Below are 19,036 nucleotides of genomic sequence, written 5' to 3'. Positions count from 1 at the left end.
TGACCACTTTCCCCCTAAGGTCAGGAACAAGACAGGGATGTCCAGTATTACCACTGTTATTCAACATAGTATTGGAAGTCTTAGCCTCTGCAATCATACAACACAAATAAAAGGCATCCAAATCAGCCAGGAGGTGGTCAAATGTTCACTTTTCAGATGACAGGATACTTTATATAGAAAACCCAAAAGATTCCACCAAAAAACTGCTAGAATTGATTCATGAATTCAGCAAAGTTGCAGGATATAAAATCAACGCACAGAAATCGGTTGCATTCCTATACACCAACAATGAAATGACAGAAATCCAGGAATCTATCCCATTTACAGTTGCACCAAAAATCAGAAAATACCTAGGAGTGAATCTAACCAAAGAGGTGAAAAATCTATACACTGAGAACTATAGAAAGCTTATGAAAGAAATTGAAGACGACACAAAAAAGAAATGGAAAAAGATTCCACGCTCCTGGATAGGAAGAACAAGTATTGTTAAAATGTTGGTACTACCCAAAGCAATCTACATGGTCAATGCAATCCCTATCAAAGTAACACCAGCATTCTTCACAGAGCTAGAATAATCCTACGATTTGTATGGAACCAGAAAAGACCCCGAATAGCCAAAGCAATCTTGAAAAAGAAAACCGAAGGAGGCAGCATCACAATCCCAGACTTCAAGCTATACTACAAAGCTGTGATCGTCAAGACAGTATGGTACTGGCACAAGAACACTCAGATCAATAGAACAGACAACCCAGAAATGGACCCACAAACATATGGCCAACTCATCTTTGACAAAGCAGGAAAGAATATCCAATGGAATAATGACAGTCTCTTCAACAAGTGGTGCTGGGAAAACTGGACAGCAACATGAAGAATGAACCTGGACCACTTTCTTACACTATACACAAAAATAAGTTCAAAATGGATGAAAGACCTAAATGTAAGAAAGTCATCAAAATCCTCGAGGAGAAAGCAGGCAAAAACCTCTTCAACCTCAGCCGCAGCAACTTCTTACTCAACACGTCTCTGGAGGCAAGGGAAACAAAAGCAAAAATGAACTACTGGGACCTCATCAAAATAAAAAGTTTCTGCACAGCAAAGGAAACAATCAGCAAAACTAAAAGGCAATTAACAGAATGGGAGAAGATATTTGCAAATGACATATCAGATAAAGGGTTAATACCCCAAATCTATAAAGAACTTATCACTCAACACCCAAAAAACAATCCAGTGAAGAAATGGGCAAAAGACATGAATAGACACTTCTCCAAAGACGACATCCAGATGGCCAACCGACACATGAGAAAATGCTCAACATCACTCATCAGGGAAATACAAGTCAAAACCATGATGAGATACTACCTCACACCTGTCAGAATGGCTAACAATAACTCAGGCAACAACAGATGTTGGCAAGGATGTGGGAAAGAGATCTCTTTTGCACTGTTGGTGGGAATGCAAACTGGTGCAGCCACTCTGGAAAACAGTATGGAGGTTCCTCAAAAAACTAAAACTAAAAATAGAACTACTCTATGACCCAGTAACTGCACTACTAGGCATTTATCCACGGGATGCAGTGTGTTGTTTCAAAGGGACACATGCACCCACATGTTTATAGCAGCAGTATCGACAATAGCCAAAGGATGGAAAGAGCCCAAATGTCCATCAACAGGTGAATGGATAAAGATGATCTCTCTCTCTATATATATATATATGTCTATATATCTATATGTGTATGTATATACATACACATACACAATGGAGTATTACCTGGCAATCAAAAAGAACGAAATCTTTCCATTTGCAACTACATGGATGGATCTAGAAGGTATTATGCTAAGTGAAATTAGAGAAAGACAAAAATCATATGACTTCACTTCTATGAGGACTTTAAGAGACAACAGACGAACATAAGGGAAGGGAAACAAAAGTAATATAAAAACGGAGGGGGACAAAACAGAAGAGACTCAAATATGGAGAACTGAGGGTTACATGAGGGGTTGTGGGAGGGGGGATGTGCTAAAAGGTTAAGAGGCATTAAGGAATCTACTCCTGAAATCATTGTTGCACTATATGCTAACTGATACAGATGTAAATTTAGAAAAGTTAAAAATAAAATTAAAAAAAAAAAAAAAAGAATTGGTGGGGTACCTGGGTGGCTCAGTTAAGCGTCTGACTCTTGATTTCAGCTCAGGTCATGAATGTCACGATTCACAAGTTCAAGCCCCATGTTGGGCTCCACACTGAGCATGGAGTCTGCTTGGGATGCTCTCTCTGCCCCTCCCCTGGCTCTCTAAAAAACTGAAAAACAGGCTCTGTGCCATACGTCTTGGTAATGAATCTTTAGGTCTGACACCTAAAGCATAAGCAACAAGGAGCAGAACTAAAAAGCTCCTACACAGTAAAAGAACAAAGTGAAAGGGCAACAGAGTGGCAAAAAATATTTTCAGACCTTATCTGATAAGGAGTTAATCTACAAAATGTATTAAAAAACTCCCACGGGGCGCCTGGGTGGCACAGTCGGTTAAGCGTCCGACTTCAGCCAGGTCACGATCTCGCGGTCCGGGAGTTCGAGCCCCGCGTCAGGCTCTGGGCTGATGGCTCAGAGCCTGGAGCCTGTTTCCGATTCTGTGTCTCCCTCTCTCTCTGCCCCTCCCCTGTTCATGCTCTGTCTCTCTCTGTCCCAAAAATAAATAAACGTTGGGAAAAAAAAAAAAAAAACCTCCCACAAAAGCAGGAAAAAAATAATCCAATAAAGACACTCTACTAATAACCAACAGGTACGTGAAAAATGCTCAACCATTAGCCATTAGAAAACACATCAGAACCACAACGAAGCATCACCTCACTCCTGTTAGACAGGCTATACAAAAGGGGTAACAGATGCCGGTGTTGAGAAACAGGAAGTCTGTTTTTAAGGTTATTGGGGGGCGGGGGGGAGAAGCAGTAAGGGAGGGAGACAGAATCCCAAGCAGGCTCCACACGGTCAGTGCAGAGCCCAACGTGGGGCTAGAAGTCACAAACCGTGAGATCATGACCAGAGCCAAAGTCAGACGCTTAACTGACTGATACGGTATACATACACCTGCCCCTAGAGTATTGCTCAGTCCTAAGAAAGGAGGAAACACAGCTGTTTCCAACAGCACGGACAGACATTGAGGGCATTACACCAAGCAAAATAAGCCAGAGGAAAACCTACTGCCTGACGTCACAGTTTGCATCTAAAAACAAAAGCCAAACCCATGAGATTTGTGGTTACCAGAGACCCGGGCCAGACGCCAGGGAACAGAGGAAGGTGGCAAAAAGGCACAGGCTTTGAACTGTAAGATAAGCAAGCATTCACGACGTAATGTAAAAATTGCTTACCACTGCTGTATGACGTATGCCCAAGTGGTTGGGAGTAAATCCTAAGAGTTCTGCTTCCAAGGAAAGGACAGAAAACTTCTGGTTTTATCTTACCTATAGAAGATGACGGATGTTAGCTAAGCTCGTTGTGGTAATCACGATACACGTTGTCAAACCTTTATGCTGTAGGGTTTAAATTCAGGATTGACCCTCGTGACTCTCTGGAAACTGGCAAGACCAGAATATGGCTCACGGCACCGTCACCAACGTCATCCATCACCAACACAGACCGCACGTCAACAAACCCCAGTGCCAGCTTCCCAGAAGCCATTCTTCCACACCACCCCATCCTGACTTACAGAGATCACTTTTCCGTGTTTTAACCCATCACAGGTGCTCAACACCAGTTCAGTTTTGAGTTTCATGAAAGCGCGGTTTGGAGTTTGCTGTTGTGCAAATACTAACACTCCACTGAATGTCCTACAACACAGGTATCTATTATGCTTTTGAGCCATTTTTCCCCCCAGTCTGTGGCTTTTATAAATAATGCCTAAAGTACTCTCTAACATATATACAGGCACATAGTTCTGTAGGGAAATATGTTTGAAAGGCTTTCCAAGTCAGTCTTAATTTACGCAACTCTAGTGGCCTATGCCAAATTGTTCTCAAAAGTGCTTGAAAATGATTCAAACTCCGTTATTTTCTGCATATGAGAGCACTGCTCGTTCTATATACATATTGCAAATACATGTTACCCCCGTGGTATGTCCCTTTATTCCAGCCTTTCGATAAACACAAGTTCTTAACTATAATGCCCAATTAGTTACTGGTTTCTCCAGACTTTTCTCCACAGTTTATGAAAGTGTTCTAGAATTGAGAAGGCTATGCTATTTTGTATCCACAACACTTATGTTTGCAATGATACAGAGTAAGCAGCTTTTTAAAATATGGTTCTACAAGTCACCAGTTTCTGCAGGCCCCCTACTACATTGTATTTTTCCATCCTGGAGTAACTTATCTGAATTACAGTAACTTAAAAAAAAAAAAGCTACAGTAGGAGCGCCTGGGTGGCTCAGTCGGTTAAGTGTCCGACTTTGGCTCAGGTCATGATCTCAGTTTGTGAGCTCAAGCCCTGTGTAGGGCTCTAGGGCTGACAGCTGGGACCCTGGAGCCCGCTTCGGATTCTGTATCTCCCTCTCTCTGCCCCTCCCCTGCTTGTTCTAAAAAAAAAAAAAAAAAAAAAAAAAAAGCTACAGTAATCCAGTAGAGGAAGCTTTCCCACCAGTTTTCTCCTAGATTTTTGGCTATTCTTGACCTTTTATCCCCATGTAGGTCTTAGAGTCATCTTATCAAGCTTCATAATCTGTTATTTTCATTAGAGATTCAAGTAATCTATATTTGGAGGGATAATTAACATTTTCACAATCCCCTTTGTCTTGTTTTCGTAGTAAGGCAATCGTGGCCTCAAAGATGGGTGGGGGTTATTATCTGAAAGTTTCAAATTTGCCATTATATTTTGTAGAGTATCCTGAAATATGGCCTCAGAAATTACTTCCGGTGGGTGTGGTGGCTCAGCTGATTGAGCGTCCGTCCAACTCTTGAGTTTGGCTCAGACACGATTCACCGTTCACAGGTTTGAGCCCCTAGTCCAGCTTTGCTGACCGTGCAGAGCCTGCCTGGGATTCTCTGCCCCTCCCCCACCGTACTCTCAAGAAGAATGCATTTTTCTAGTTCTATATTTGATCTGAATTTAAGGTAATTAGGTCAGTCAAGACCTTAGTTTTATCTCAGTCCACTTGTATTTAACATCACCACTGACGTGTGTTTAAATCTACTTTTTTGTTCTACTCGCATTACTTGTTCTTTGTCCCCGTTTTAGTCTTTTAAGAACTTTTCGGATTTTCCTTCTAGTCTATTAAACACAATGTTTGAAGAGAGCAGGGAGACGATTGGGTTATCTCACAACCAACTTCCACCTTTCGTTTATCGAGCTGTAAATTCCATGGGACTTCTGGCTTGCCCAGATATTTGCCCAACCACGATCCATTCATCAGAGAATGCACTTAGAAAATCCAGGAACATTTAAAGTATAGAAAAACCATTTGCAGAGGGATCAAGAGTAGGAAGGCATCAGAGTTCTTAAGTTTACCTGAGCTTTTTAGATAAAAGATGTGAGGTAGACATTTAAGAATGAACATCGTGTAAAGTTCTTTTCCAGGGAAGCAGGAGCACAGGGGAGGCAGTGTGGAGGAGAACCGACGAAGGGGGGTACCGAGCAGACCCCAGCATCAGGGACAAGCATGGCTGACTGCCCAGTGTTCCAAGACATTTTCACAAAGACCTTACGCAGGAGATTTAGAACAGGCGATCTAGGGAAACCACAGAGAAGGGAGGCTCCAGCTCTGCCCTAATTCTCCCTCCTCCCATAGGTGAAAGGTCACCGCTCTACAATTTCACGTCACATCACCTTGCCCCTTCAGGAGGGCCCTGGAGAGCCCAGGAATCCACTAAGTACAGGACAGCCAGGAGAGAGGGGCAGGGGTCTTACTCTGTCCATCTGCTTCTGCGTGTGGCTCAGATTCACGGCAGGAGAGGCCCAAACATCAACCCTGCTCAGACAGCTTATCGAGAACACCAACTACACTGGTCTGGCCAAAACCCAAGTCTCAGGGAGAAGGGGAGACATGTGAAGGTCCAGGAGCAGGGTTATGTGCGGGACTGTTCACACTCTTCCTCAGACCTGCCGGACCCTATATCATGCTTCTATCAGGGCCGTGAAGGGGATGCCCTCCATTCTCGCCCCCAGGAGACCTACGTGTTCAATGCCTCAAGTGATGGCATGCCGTATTCTCCTACAGAAGTCAGAAGACAGTCGGCAAAGCAGATGCTAGTTCCCCTTACTGTAGGTGGTGCCGTGTTGTAAATGCTACCAATTACCTTCCCCCACCCCTGCCAGCTCGTTTAGATTTGCCTCACCTCACCTTTAACCAAAACTCAGGCTTGGGCTGCAGGGGTGATGGGAGCACTGTCTTCTAACACCCTATCAGTTCTGATTGCCAGGATCTCCCTTTCTCAGTTATTGGTGAGCTGAGTACACAAGTACAGAGAGCTGGCCTAGTGAATAGTGGACTCCCCACCACGTCGGTCTAGAAGTCCTTTGTAAATGTGATGCCTGGCTGGGTTCTCTTCCCTGGTTTTCAGATTTTAACTAGTTTCTTCAGATTTTAGATTTCCCAGTTATGGCGAACTCTGTATGCTTTGCATTTTTTCTGTACTTGACTCCTAGGACTTTTTGAATCCAGAAGTATCAGCTTGTGAAAGTTTTTAGTCCTCTCCAATCCGTTGTTCCAATTTACCTGCTTGTCCAACTACATATACACCAGAAGTTTAATATTCATGACTTTTCATATTGATCATTTCAGAAGTTTTTTTCTGATATGTAATTTCAGTCATCCTACATAGCTCTTGTACATTAGGTAGAATACTAGATCTTATCGAAGTATTTGAGGAATTCTGGTTCTTTTTAAATAAAATATTTTTGAAAGAGGATGCACCAGCAGAGGAGGAGCAGAGAGAGGGAGGGATTCACCGAATCTGAAAGCAGGCTCCAGGATCTGAGCTGTCAGCAGAGCCTGACATGGGGCTCGAAACCCGCGAACCATGAGATCCTCACCTGAGCCAAAGTTGGAAGTTAACTGAGCCACCCAGACACCCGTTTGCCCTATTTTTAGACAATGTTTTGTTTCCAAATGTGTAAAAATGCTTAAAGGCCTTATCCTTCTGATTTGTTGTACTAGGTTTTTAGGTCATGTACCCTCAAGGCAGACTTTTTGCCAAAACTCCTGGTCCTTGAAGTCAGATAGGAGAAATAGCAAACGTAACCCTTTACTAACTGTATGGTTACCTTTACCAGTGTTCTTCTTTGCAGATTCGAGTTCCTCTCTAGTGTCTTACTCTTGCCTCAAAGATTCCATTAGTTCTGGAAGAAATGATTTAGCAACTTAAGCATTGGGCTATTTTCTCCATTTTTTAAGTTACTTGTGATTTTTTTTTTTTCCCCCTGATCTTTGAATATGGCATCCCAAGGGCTCCCGGCCTCCAGAGTTACTGAGGAGAGCTAGGAAATAGGCTGTATCAGCTTGTAGGGGGCTCCCTTAGAGACGAGGAGTCTTTCCTCCTGGCTAATAAGTGTTTTGGTTTTTGACAAGTAAATGCTGCATGTGTCCAGGTGTGACTCACTTTTGGTTTATTTCACTGGAGTTTAACATTTTTAAAGTTTCCAGCCATTTCCTTCAAGCATCCTGTTTTCCCTTTTTCCTCCTCGAATACTGCATTATGCACATGTTTATGTTGAATAAGATCTCATAGGTCTAAATCTTCATTTTTCCTCATTCTTGGTGTTCTTTTGAGTGAATAATGTCAAGCATCTTCAAAATACGGATTCTTCAGGGCACTGGGTGGCTCAGTTAAGCATTCGATTTCAGCTCAGGTCATGACCTCGTGGGTCAGGGAGTTCGAGCCCCGTGTTGGGTTCTGTGCTGACAGCTGAGAGCCTGGAGCCTGCTTCAGATTCTGTATCTCCCTCTCTCTCTCTGCCTCTCCCCACTCCTGTGGTGGCCTCGGTCTCTAAAAAATGAACAAACATTTTTTGAAGTTTCAAAATACCGATTCTTTTAATTGCTCAAATCTGCTGGTGAGCCTTTCCGTAAAATTTTTACCCCAAGTGTAGCTCCCATCTGTCACCACTCAAGGCTACTCTCTTTGACTATATTCCCTATACTGTACCTTTCATCCCTGTGAATTATTAATTCCATAACTGAAAGCCTTTACCTCTCCAGTATCATTTCCCATACCGCCCCCATGCTTCAGGCCACCATTTCAACAGGATTCTGTGACTGAACCAATCCATTTGCTATGACCCGGTACAGGTGATATACTTCATTGTATAAAAACTGAAGATTGAACACATGTCTCAAGAGGTGAATTGAAGTCCTTAAGTTCAACATTTGGGCTTCATGGATGATGGTTTTATTGATTTCCCCTTTGGGTAGTATTTCCCTTTTTAAACTTTTGGGAAAAAAATCCTTTCAGATAGTACATGGCAGCTCTAGAGATTTACCATCTCAAAAATTGTTTTTTTAGCAAGGGTCTTGAATCTATTCCATGTCATTATGGCCACTGAACTTTCTGCTCAGCTCATTGGTCATCTAATAACATAAATGCCTGGAATCACAAAGTCTCCCAGGCTTAGTGGAATCTGTAGGTGTACAGAGGTACGCTTTTAACACTCAGGGAGCTGAAAACTCTGGCTCAGCCTTCATTTCATCCTTAATGTGCAACCACCAAACCAGAAAGCCTCAATCTTTCTTCTAGCTTTCCTGAGCACACACATGGCCTAGGCATACATGAGACCTTCTGTGGTCCAAAGACTACACTGGAGTTTTTAGAGGACCCCTATGAATACTGCATTCCCCAGATTTTGCTTTTAGGGTTTTTAACCCATTTTTCTCTGAAGTCTTTCTCTCCAACTCAGAACTATGATGTTTAACAGCAAGTGTCGGTTTTGTAATCATCTAAGAAAAGGCTCTTTACATTGGGCAACACTTGAATCAGGTCAAAGAAAGGGAAGATCTACAACTTGGAACTTTGAAGTAACTTCCAAGACAGGTCAAGTGATGAGGAGTCGAAGAATGGGATTTTAAAATAGCTCCAGACCCATTATGATCCTTCGGGTGGGCTGCTGGGCTACTAGTTTTCACGTGATTGCAACTACTTAAGACTGAAAAGGAACTTGGAAGGCTACTGAACAGAGCAAGTTAACACACCACAAAGTTCACCCTTCCAAGATTGATTTTTTTTTTTTTTTGCATGAGTTTCAAGATTGTGCAAGTCTTTGGTTATTTTCTAGAGTTCTACAGAAGTTTCTTCTGACAGATTCTGAAAATGTTCTCATTTTTGTGGAGATTTGTGGAGGTCAACATTCTGCAATTGTAGACACGCTTTAAGTCAAATACTTGGATCTACTCTTCAAGTAGTTACTACTCAGTGATTAAAAAGGAACATCTGAATCCTAGGAGTCCCGAAAGATGGAGAGAAAAGGGGGAAGAAGTTTTATCTGGGCAAGTTACAGCAGAAAACTTTCCTAATATAGGGAAGGACACACGCACGTTAAAATCCAAGAAGCATAGAGAACTTCCGTTAGATTCAACAAAAACTGATCATCACCAAGGCATATCATAGTCAAATTCACAGAAGAGAAAAGGAAAGAATTGTGAAAGCAGCAAGGGAAAAAAAGTCCTTAACTTACAAGGGAAGACAGATGAGGATCACAGATCTGACCACAGAAACTTGGCAGGCCAGGAAGGAGTGGCAGGATAGATTCAATGTGCTGAATCAGAAGAACATGCAGTCAAGAATTCTTTATCCATCAAGGCTGTCATTCAAAATAGGAGAGATAAAGAGTTTCCAGATAAAAACTAGAAGTTTGTGACCACTAAACCAGCCCTAGAAGAAATTAGGAGGGGGGCTCTTGTTTTGTCCTTTCTCCAAAAAGCCCAAAAGCAAGAAAGACTAGAAAAGGCCAGAGAACTTCACCAGAAACACCACCTTTCCAGGCAACAGAATGGCACTAAATTCTTTCAGTACTTACTCTAAATGTCAATGGACTAAATGTTCCAATCAAAGGACACAGGATATCAGAATGGATAAGAAAACAAGACACCTCTATTTCCTGCCTATAGACTCATTTTAGACCTAAATACACCTGCAGATTGAAAGTAAGGATGAACCATCACATAATGGTCATCAAAAGCAAGCTTGGGTAGCCATACTATTAGGCAAACTAGACTTTCAATTAAAAAACGCTATGAGGTGCAAAATGGAAGCTGCCACATCACAGACTGAAGAGGCAGAGGACAGAATAGGTGAGTTAGAAAATAAAATTATGGAAAAAAGAGAAAAAGGAAACCAGGATTAAGAGAGAAGTAGAGAACCAAGTGATTCAAACAGAACAGTATCCACATCATAGGAATTCCAGGAGAAGAGAAAGCAAGAAAGGGGATGAAGGTGTACTTGAACAAATCATAGATGAGAACTTCCCTGATCTGGGGAAGGAAACAGACATTAAAATCCAATAAGCCCAGAGAACTCCCTAGAGACATAACTTGAATTGATTTTCTGCAGGACACATCATAGTGAAACTGGCAAAATATAAGGATAAAGGGAATTCTGAAAGCAGCTAGGGATAAACGGGCCCTAACATACAAAGGTAGATGCATAAGGGTAGTAGCAGACCTAGGCACTGAAACTTGGCAGGCCAGAAAGGAATGGCAGGAAATCTTCAATGTGATAAACAGAAAAAATATGCAGCTGAGAATCCTTTACCCAGCAAGTCTGTCATTCAGAATAGGAGATAAAGGTCTTCCCAAACAAAAACTGAAGGAATTTACCACTAAACCAGCCCTACAAGAGATCCTACGGGGGACTCAGTGAAATGTTGCAAGGACCACAAAGTACCAGAGACATCACTACAAGCATGAAACCTACAGATATCACAATGACCCTAACCCATATCTTTCAATAACACTGAATGTAAATGGACTAAATGCTCCAACCAAAAGACACATGGTATCAGAATGGATAGAAAAACAAGACTCATCTACTATTTGCTGTCTACAAAAGACTCATTTTAGACCTGAGGACACCTTCAGATTGAAAGTGAGGGGATGGAGATCTATCATGCTACTGGAAGTCAAAAGAAAGCTGGAGTAGCCATACTTCTATCAGACAAACTAGATTTTAAATTGAAAGCCTTAACAAGAGATGAAGGGCATTATATAGTATTTAAAGGGTCAATCCATCAGGAAAAGCTGACAATTATAAATGTCTATGCACTGAATTCGGAGACATCCAAATATATAAAACAATCACAAACATAAGCAACCTTATTGATAAGAATGTGATAATTGCAGGTGACTAATACTCTAGTTACAACAATGGATAGAACATCTAGACAGAAACTCAATAAACAAGGGCCCTGAATGATATATTGGATCAGATGGACTTGACATATACTTAGAATTCTGTATCCCAAAGCAACAGAATATACTTTCTTCTCCAGTGCACACGGAATATTCTTCAAGATAGATCACATACTAGGTCACACAACAGCCCTTCATAAGTATGAAAGAATTGAGATCATACCACGCACACTTTCAGACCACAATGCTATGAAACTTGAAATCAACCATGGGAAAAAGTCTGGAAAACTTCCAGAAGCATGGAGGTTAAAGAACACTCCACTAAAGAATGAATGGGTCAACCAGGCAATTAGAGAAGAAAAAATATATGGAAACAAATGAAAATGAAAATACAACAACTCAAGTGCTTTGGGATGCAGCAAAGGCAGTCCTGAGGGGAAAATACATTGCAATCCAGGCCTATATCAAGAAACAAGAAAAATCCCAAATACAAAACCTAACAGCACACGTAAAGGAAAAATAGAAGCAGAACAGCAAAGGCATGCAAAACCCAGAAGAGAAATAAGATCAGAGCAGAAATACAGAATCAAAGAAAAAAAACAAAAAAAAACAAGAGATCAATGAAACCAAGAGTTGGTTTTTTGAACAAACAAAATTGATAAACCTCTAGGCAGGCTTCTCGAGAGGACCCAAAGAGATAAAATCACAAATGAAAATGGAATTACTACAACCAATACCTCAGAAATGCAAGTAATTATCAGTGAATACTATGAAAAATTATATGCCAACAAACTGGACAACCTGGGAGAAATGGACAGATTCCTAAACACCCACATGCTACCAAAACTCAAATGCAAAGAAATAGAAAATTTGAACAGACCCATAACTAGTGAAGTAATTGAATCAGTTATCAAAAATCTCCCCCAAAATAAGAGTCCTGGACCAGATGGCTTCCCTGGGGAATTCTACCAGACATTTAAAGCAGAGATAATACCTATCCTTCTCAACCTGTTCCAAAAAATAGAAAGGGAAGGAAAACTTCCAGACTCATTCTATGAAGCCAGTATTACTTTGATTCCTAAACCAGACAGAGACCCAGTAAAAAAAGAGAACTACAGGCCAATATCCCTGATGAATATGGATGCAAAAATTCTCAAGATACTAGCAAATCTAATTCAGCATATCAAAAAATTATTCACCATGATCAAGTGGGATTCATTCCTGGGCTGCAGGGCTGGTTCAATATTCACAAATCAATGTGATACGTCACATTAGTAAAAGAAAAGAACCATATGATCCTATTAATAGATGCAGAAAAAGCATTTGACAAAATACAGCATCCTTTAATAAAAATCACCCAAGAAAGGATAGAAGGAACATACTTAAACATCATAAAAGCCATTTATGAAAAGCCCACAGCTAATATCCTCAATGGAGGGAAACTGAGAACATTCCCCCCTGAGATCAAGAACACAACAGGTATGTCCACTCTCACCGCTGTTGTTTAACATACTGTTGGAAGTTCTAGCATCAGCAGACAACAAAAGGAAATCAAAGGCATCAAAACTGGCAAAGATGAAGTCAAGCTTCCACTTTTTTGCAGACAATTGTACCAAGAACCATAAAATACCTAGGAATAAAAACCAAAGACCTAAAATCTGTATGCTGAAAACTATAGAAAGCTTATAAAGGAAATTGAAGATACAAAGAGATGGAAGAACATTCCATGCTCATAGATTGGAGGAATATTAAGATGTCAATACTATCCAGAGCAATCTACACACTCAACACAATCCCAATCAGAATTGCACCAACATTCTTCTTAAAGCTAGAATGAACAATCCTAAAATTTGAGTGGAACCACAAAAGACCCTGAATAGCCAAAGTAATACTGAAGAAGAAAACCAAAGCAGGAGGCATCACAATCCCATACTGTAGCCTCTACTACAAAGCTACATCAAGATAGTATGGCATTGGCACAAAAACAGACACATACACCAATGGAATAGAGACCCCAGATTTGGACCCACAAATGTATGGCCAACTAGTCTTTGGCAAAGCAGGGAAGAGCATCCAATGGAAAAAAAGATAGTCTCTTTAACAAATGGTGCTGGGAGAACTGGACAGCAACATGAAGAATGAAACTAGACCACTTTCTTACACCATTTACAGAAATAAACTCACAATGGATGAAGGATCTGAATAGGAGACAGGAAACCATCAAAACCCTAGAGGAGAAAGCAAGAAAAGACCTCTCTGACCTCAGCCACAGCAATTTCTTACTCAACACATCTCCAAAGGCAAGGGAATTAAAGCAAAAAATGAACTACTGGGACCTCATGAAGATAAAAAGCTTCTGCACAGCAAAGGAAACAATCAACAAAACTAAAAGGCAACTGACAGAATGGGAAAAGATATTTGCAAAGGACATATCAGATAAAGGGCTAGTATCCAAAATCTATGAAGAACTCCCCACCCAAAAACCAAATAATTCAGTGAAGAAACGGGCAGAGACATGAATAGACACTTTTCTAAAGAAGTCAGCCAGATGGCCAATGGGCACATGAAAAGATGCTCAACGTCACTCCTTATCAGGGAGATACAAATCAAAACCACACTGAGATACCACCTCACACTGGTCAGAGTGGCTAAAATGAACAAATCAGGAGACTATAGATGCTGGCAAGGATGTGTAGAAACGGAACCTTCTTGCACTGTTGATGGGAATGCAGACTGGTGCAGCCACTCTGGAAAACAGTGTGGAGGTGCCTCAAAACATTACAAATAGAACTATCTTATGACCCAGCAATAGCACTGCTAGGAATTTACCCAAGGGATACAGGAGTGCTGATGCACAGGGGCACTTGTACCCCAATGCTTATAGCAGCATTTCAACAATAGCCATATCATGCAAAGAGCCTAAACGTCCATCCACTGATGAATGGATAAAGAAATTGTAGTTTATATACACAATGGAATACTACTTGGCAATGAGAAAGAATGAAATCTGGCCTTTTGTAGCAACGTGGATGGAACTGGAGGGCGTTATGCTAAGTGAAATAGGTCAGCCAAAGACAGATACCATATGTTTTCACTCATGTGGATCCTGAGAAACTTAACAGAAGATCATGGGGGAGGGAATGGGGGAAAAATGTTACAGAGAGGGAGGGAGGCAAACAACCTTAGAGAACCCTGAGGGTTGATAGGGGTTGGGGGAGAGGGGAAAGTGCATGACAGGCATTGAGCCGGGCACCTGTTGGGATGAGCATTGGGTTTTATATGGAAACCAGTTTGACAATAAGTTATATTTAATAAAAAATGAAGACTAACAAGAAATTAAGGGATTTATGTCATAATTAAGTGGTCTATCCACCAAGAAGATATAACAATTGTAAATGTTTGTGCCAACTTGGGAGCACCCAAATATATAAATCAATTCGTCACAAAGAAATTCATTTATAACATAATAGGGGAGTTAAACACCCTACTTACAACAATAGATCATCTAAAGAGAAAAAACAAGTAAATGATGACTTTGAATGACACACTGGACCAAACAGACCTGATGCATATTCAGAACATTTCATCCTAAAGCAAATATAGAAGATCAAGTTCATATCATGCATATTTTTAGACAACCTTATGAAAACTTGAGATCAACCATGAGGAAAAATTTGGAAAGATCATGAATACTTGGAAATTAAAGACAATCCTACTAAAGAATGAATGGGTTAACCAAGAAATTAAGAAGTACATGGAAGCCAACGAAAATGAAAACATGACAGCCCAAAACCTCTGGGATGCAGCAAAGGCAGTCATAAGAGGAAAGTATATAGCAACCCAGGCCTTCCTAAAGAAGGAAGAAAGGTCTCAGATATACAACCTAACCTTACGCCTTAAGGAGCTGGAAAAACAGCAAGTAAAACCCAAAACCAGAAGACAGGAAATAAAGATTACAGCAGAAATCAAGGATATTAAAATAAAAAACAACGGACCAGTGAAACCAGGAGCTGGTTCTTTGAAAGAACAAAATTGATAAGCCCCTAGCCAGACTGATCAAAAAGTAAAAGGAAAGGATCAAAATAACATCACGAATGAAAGATCACAACGCTGCAGAAATACAACATTATGAGCAATTATATGCCAATAAATCATGCAATCTAGAAGAAATGGGTAAATTCCTAGAAATATATGAACTACAAAAACTGAAAAAGGAATAGAAGATTTGAACAGACCCATAACCAGTAAGGAAATTGAATCAATAATAAGTCTCCCAACAAACAAGAATCCAGTGAGGACAGCTTTCCAAGAGAATTCTACCACACATTTAAAGACGACTAGGGGCACCTGGGTGGCTCAGTCCGTTGAACGTCCAACTTCGGCTCAGGTCATGGTCTCACAGTTTGTGAGTTCGAGGCCCGCATTGGGCACTGTGCTGACAGCTCAGAGCCTGGAGGCCTGCTTCAGAGTCTGTGTCTTCCTCTCTCTCTGCCCCTCAGTGGCTCAGGCTCGTTCTCCCACTCTCTCCCCCTCCCTCCCAAAAATAAACATTAAAACTCAAAAAAAAAAAAAAATTAACACCTATTCTTTTGAAGCTGTTCCAAAAAATAGAAATGGAAGGAAAACTTCCAAACTCATTGTATAAGGCCAGAATTACCTGGATTCCACAACCAAAGATCCCACTAAAAAGGAGAACTACACACCAATTTCACTGATGGGCATGGATGCAAAAAATAACATACTAGCAAACTGGATCTAACAATACATTAAAAGAATTATTCACCACGATCAAGTGGGATTTATTCCTGGGATACAGGTCTGGTTCAATATCCACGAATCAATGTCATTCATCAATAAAAGAAAGGGCAAGAACCACAAAACCCTCTCAATAGGTGCAGAAAAAGCACTTGACAAAATACCTTTTCTCGATAAAAACCCTCAAAGCAGGGATGGAAGAAAAATACCTCAAGATAAGGGCCATACATGAAAGACACACAGCTAATATCCTCCTCAAGGGGGAAAAAACAGAGCATTCCCATAAGGTCAGGAACACAACAGGTACGTCCACTCTCACCACTGTTATTCAACATAGTGAAGGAAGTCCTAGCCTCAGCAATAAGAAATAAAAGGCATCCAAACTGGCAAGGAGGAAGTCAAACTTTGTCTTCACAGAAGACAGGAGACTGTGGAGAACCCAAAAGACTCAAAAAAAGAAAAAGCTTCTAGAACTGATTCAAGGATTCAGCAAAATTCCAAGATATAAAAATCAATGTACAGCAGTTGGTTGCATTTCTATACACCAATAATGAAGCAGCAAAAATCAAGGAATCGATCTCAATTACAATTGCACCAAAATCCATAGAATACCTAGGAATAAGAAGAGGTGAAAGACCTGTGTGCTGAAAACTATAGGAAACTTATGAAGGCAATTGAAGAGGACACAATGAAATGGGAAACCTTTCATGCTCATGGATAGGAAGAATATCGTTAAAATGTGTTATCCAAAGCAATCTACATATTCAATGCAATCCCGGTCAAAATAACACAAGCATTCTTTAGAGATCCAACAGACAACTCTAAAATTTGTATGGAACCACAAAAGACTCAGAAAAGCCAAAGTAACGTTGAAAAGAAAACCGAAACTGGAGGCATCACAATCCCAGACGTTAGCCTTTACTACAAAGCTGTAATTAAGACAGTTTGGTACTGGTACAAAAACAGACATGGATCAATGCAACAGACTAGAGAACCCAGTTTACCCACAGATGTACCGCCAGCTAACTTTTGACAAAGCAGGAAAGAATATCTGACAAAAAGAGTCTCTTCAGCAAATGGTGCCGGGAAAACTGGGCAGTAACGTGAAGAATGAACCTGGACCACTTTCCTACACACATGCAAAAATAGACTTCCCATGGATGAAAGACCTTAATGTAAGACAGAAAAGCATCAAAATCCTCAAGGAGTGAACAGGCAACAACTTCTTTTGACCTCGACCACAACAACTTCTTGACATTTCTCAGGAGGCAAGGGAAACAAAAGCAAAAATGAACTTTTGGGACCTCATCAAGATAAAAAGCTTCTGCACAGCAAAGGAAACAATCAGCAAAACTAAAAGTCAACTGACAGAAGATGTTTGCAAATCACATATTGGATAAAGGGTTAGTATCCAAATTCTATAAAGAACTTAAACTCCACACCCAAAAACCAAATAATCCAGTGAAGGGACAGAAGACAGGAATAGACACTTTTCCAGAGAAAACCTCTAGATGGCCAACAGACACGTGAAAAAAAAAAAATGCTCAACATCAGGGAAATGCAAATTAAAACCACAATGATACACCAACCTCACACCTATCAAAATGTCCAACAATAACTCAGGCAACAACAGATGTTGGCGAGGATGTGGAGAAACAAACCCTTTTGCACGGTGGTAGGAATGCAAACTGGGGAAGCCGCTGTGGAAAACAGTATGGAGGTTCCCAAAAAAGTTAATAGAACTGCCCTAGGACCCAGCAATTGCACCACTAGGTCTTTATCCAAAGGACACAGAAATGCCGATTCAAAGGGGCACACGCACCCTGATGTTTATATATGGCATTTATAGCATTTACAATAGCCAAATTATGGAAAGAGCCCAGATGTCCACTGACTGAAGATGTGGTGTATATATATACATAATAGACTATTAACTCAGCAATCAGAATGAAAGTTTGCCGTTTGCCATTTGCAACAACATGGATGGAACTAAAGTGTATTATGCTAAGCAAAACAAGTCAGAAAGAAATATATAGGATTTCACTCGTGGAATTTAAGAAACAGATGAACACAGGGTAAAGGAAGCAAAAATATAAAGACAGGAATACAAACCACAGGAGACTCAGAATGGAGGGTTGCTGGCAGGGAGGTGGGTGGGGGATGGTCATTAAGGAGGGCACTTGTTGGGAGGAGTACTGGGTGTTACCTGTCAGTGATGAATCCCTAGATTCGACTCTGGAAATCATTACTCTATATGTGAATTTGGATTTATATAAAAAATAAAGTTCAAGTACTTTTAGGGTTTGCAGGGTTTTTGGGGGGGTACCTTTTGAGATGCTCAATTTTTTATATCCTTGAATATGTAAAATATACAGACAATAGTATCTAAGAACTAGTATTTTAGTTCCTTAAGTTCCATTTATGTTTCCTGCTTATTTCTTGATTTTAATTGTCCTCCTCTCCAATTATTCTCTAATTGGTACTTTTTTTTTTTTTTTTAAATAATTTGTAAGAGGCGCCTGGGTGGCTCAGTCAGTTAAGTGTCCGACTTCAGATCAGGTCATGATCTCTCGGTCTGTGAGTTTGAGCCCCGTAATTGGGCTCAGGGCTGACAGCTCAGAGCCTGGAACCTGCTTCGGATTCTGTGTCTCCCTTTCTCTGTCCCTCCCCCACTTAGTCTCTCAAAAATAAAGTTAAAAAAATAATTTGTAAATACCTAGTAGTGCAATGGCTGGATTGCAGACTAATTTTTAACTTTCTGAAGGACAGATAAAAAGATGCAGTGTATGTACACAATGGAATACTACTCAGCCATAAAAAGGACAAAGTCTTGCCATTTGCAATGACATGGATGGAACTAGAAAGCCAGAAAAGAAACACTATTATTTCACTCATATATAGCATTTAAGTAAAATGAGCAATGGGGGAGGCAGGGGGAGAGTCAAACCCAGAAACAGACT

General features: G+C 40.6%; 1 long non-coding RNA gene across 1 annotated transcript; it reads right to left on the bottom strand.

The window, feature by feature from the left end:
* Positions 1–650: 650 nt before the first annotated feature.
* On the bottom strand, positions 651–17,169 carry LOC123590712. The gene is made up of 3 exons (XR_006708941.1): positions 17,045–17,169; positions 13,902–13,908; positions 651–725 (listed from the first exon to the last, which is right to left on the bottom strand). It is a non-coding gene; the product is annotated as an uncharacterized LOC123590712 (long non-coding RNA).
* Positions 17,170–19,036: the final 1,867 nt, after the last annotated feature.

This window comes from Leopardus geoffroyi, chromosome B4, assembly GCF_018350155.1.
Source record: "Leopardus geoffroyi isolate Oge1 chromosome B4, O.geoffroyi_Oge1_pat1.0, whole genome shotgun sequence".
Classification (NCBI taxonomy): domain Eukaryota; kingdom Metazoa; phylum Chordata; class Mammalia; order Carnivora; family Felidae; genus Leopardus; species Leopardus geoffroyi.
This window is presented reverse-complemented; position numbering and strand designations above follow the sequence as displayed.